Consider the following 3110-nt stretch of genomic DNA (forward strand, 5'->3'; position numbering starts at 1 on the left):
ATCCAGGCCCTCAGGACCAAACATGCTGCCCGGATCTCTAGAATGTTGATGGGCAAGGTCATTTTTGATCTGGGCTATTTCCTTTGGACAGTCGCTTCTTCCCGGACTGTTCCCCAACTCAAAAGGCTGGCATCTGCTGTTACCATCTTCCAGGTAGCTGGTAGGAAAGATTTTCCCTTCTGCAGATTCTTGGTTATCAACCACCAACTGAGGCTCCGTTGCACCCTGGAGACAGACACATTGGGAAATCTAGAGCTTGGACCTACTTGTTCCAAGCTGATAAAATACTGTTTTACAGCCTGTCTTTTTGAAGCCTCAAATGAGACTGAGCATAAGGAACTGTCTCGAATGAAGCCATCTTTCCAACAACCTCATGCAAACTCGAATAGAAGGATTCTTCTTTGCTTTGACCATCTGAATCAGTCCCTTTATGGAACTGATCTTCGCCTTTTTCTGCGCTGTATAATAATCAGACCCAAGTATTCTAATCTCCTTGATAGTTTTTTAAGGAGGATTTCTCTAGGTTGAGATTCCAACTTTGGTATTCCAGGTAGTTGACTGTAGATCATACTTTGGTCTAAGCGGGCTACCGACTGGTCTATCAAGAGCAGATCGTCTAGGTAAGCTATAATCGTTATACCTTGGGGCCTTAATCCGGCTACAGGAGGAGCCAGACCTTTGTAAATACTCAAGCTGAAGTTGCTAGACCAAAAGGCAGAGCTACAAACTGAAAAAGAAGATTTTCTACCTCGAAACGTAGATATTTCTGGTGAGTGGGAAATATAGGTACATGGAGGTATGCATCCCTGATGTCTATTGACGCCAGAAGTTCTCCACCTTGTAGGACGGAGACCACTGATCAGACTGACTGCATGCGGAAAGAGCGGATATTCAGAAACCGGTTTAGATCTTTGAGATCTAAAATGGGTCTGACACACTCATTTGGTTTTGGTACCGTGAAAAGGTTTAAATAAAACCCCAATCCCTGCTCTTGCATGGGAACCATTAAGATCAATCTTTTGAGACAAAAGATGGTCCAGTGCTTGAAAGAGAGACTTCTTTTCCTCTGGAGTCTGAGAAAACGAGGAGACGGGAACTTTCTTGTACCCTAGAGTTATTGAGGAAGTCACCCATCTGCAGCCTATGGCACCTGGCATTCCTAGGCGATCTCCCATCCAGGTACTGACCAGGCCCGACCCTACTTAGCCTCTGAGATCAGACAAGATTGGGCGCTTTCAGGGTAATGCGGCCGTAGGCTCCGACACTCTTCCTGCCAGACCCTTTAGAACTGCGGAATTCTTCCCCCCCACTTGAGCAAGGAGGCTTCAATTTCCTTCTTGAACTTGACGGCGGAGGCCGTCGTGACTGCCTGGAAGCAGATGCTCCTGGCACTAGAGAAGGAGCTTGTTTAAATGAAATATGTTTACATATCTTCCAAACTAGCAAAAGGATACTTTTTCCACAAAAAATGTTTTGGATTTATTGTATTTATCCAAATCATCCCTAAACAGCCGTTCACCGTGAAAAGGAAAACTAGCCAGGAGCCACGAGGCCTGAGTACCATTCAATTCGGCCTAAAAAGACATTTTGAATGGATCCAGCTGCATAACTAGCCCCAGCAAGGATTGCTCCAGTGGAGCTCAGCACAGCACATCTTTACTCGTGACCAACACCTTAGACACTTGCGAAAAAACTGAGGTACTCCCAGTAGTGGGAGCGGTTATATAGGGAGTGAACTTCCTGTCTTAGGGTGTACCAGTGTCCATCACCTGAAGGCGGCCTATAACCTAGTAATTATTATGGCACTGTGTCCCTTGTTGTACGATTAAGAAAACACTTTTTCTGCGGAAGGGAGTTTAATAAGACACGTGGCCACTCACTGCATAGAGGGTTCCTTACTGTAAGAGCGGCAAGGATGTGGAATTCCCTTCCACAGGTGGTGGTTATAGTGGGGGGCATCGATAGTTTCAAAAAACTATTAGGCATCTGAACGACCACAACATACAGGGTATACAATGTAATACTGACATATAATCACACACATACTGTAGGTTGGATTTGATGAACTTGTGTCTTTTTTCAACCTCACCTACTATATAACTATGTAACATGCACATAGCTGTCATTCTTCACACACTATTAGGGTTATTCCAAGAGGTCAATATATTAAGTTGAAAAGGAACTGTACAGCTATAGCCAGCTTTGAGATGGAGTCACAGGGCCCTGTCTAATCTTCTGAAAGAAAGAGGATACAGTGACAGCACAATTAGTGAACCTTATAGATATGAAAGGGATAAAAAGAGGAAGTGGTTGATTAAAATATTAACAAGGTAAAAAGGAAAATCAATATGAACAAGTGATCACCTCTACTAGACATGGTTAAGAATTTGAGAGGGCAACACATTATTAACCAGTATATTCCTAGTTTATATGGAGTCTCCTGTTACAGAGAGATAATAGGAAGACTGAAGGTCGTTTCTCGCAAAGTACTGAACACAAGGAGCATTATCACCACGTTTTTTTATTAGACCTAAAGTAGATGGTAGTAGTTGGCTAAGGACTTATGAACTTTAGATGTAGAGGAAAGAAATGTTCATGTTGTGATCATTTGAAACATTTCCATTATGTAATCTCCAGGTCCACAGACAATACATGCAAGATTAAACAGTTGGTTAATTGCAACACACGTTGTGTGATTTATGTTATTACCTGTGAATAATGTGGTGTGCAATATGTAGGTCGCACAACATGAAGGTTGTGCTACAGATTACAGGTTCACTTACAAATAATAAAACAGACAAATGGACTAACGTGACTAAACATTTTCATAGATCTAAAATTTTCATAGAGCACAAAATTCTGACACAGTGAAAATGCGGATCATATATACAGGGTGATTAAAGGAGGGGATGGGTACTCTAGACTATACCGTCAGGAAGTGTTCTGGATTTTTTTTGACCACTTGTATACCTGCCGGCCTCAATTTTGATTGGAATGTTTCTTGCTTCTATGTTTAGGGGAACCTCTCCTCATTATTTTCTACCAGCCCCCCCCCCCCTCTTTCTTGTAGTTTCCCTTCTTCCCTTTCCTTCTTTTCCCTATTCTCTGCT

General features: G+C 42.6%; 1 pseudogene; it reads right to left on the reverse strand.

Annotated features, from left to right (window-relative positions):
• Positions 1–1138: 1138 nt before the first annotated feature.
• LOC141135152 (5S ribosomal RNA) lies at positions 1139–1257 on the reverse strand (annotated as a pseudogene).
• Between the last annotated feature and the right edge of the window lie 1853 nt (positions 1258–3110).

The sequence above is a fragment of the Aquarana catesbeiana genome, linkage group LG03, assembly GCF_042186555.1.
Source record: "Aquarana catesbeiana isolate 2022-GZ linkage group LG03, ASM4218655v1, whole genome shotgun sequence".
NCBI lineage: Eukaryota > Metazoa > Chordata > Amphibia > Anura > Ranidae > Aquarana > Aquarana catesbeiana.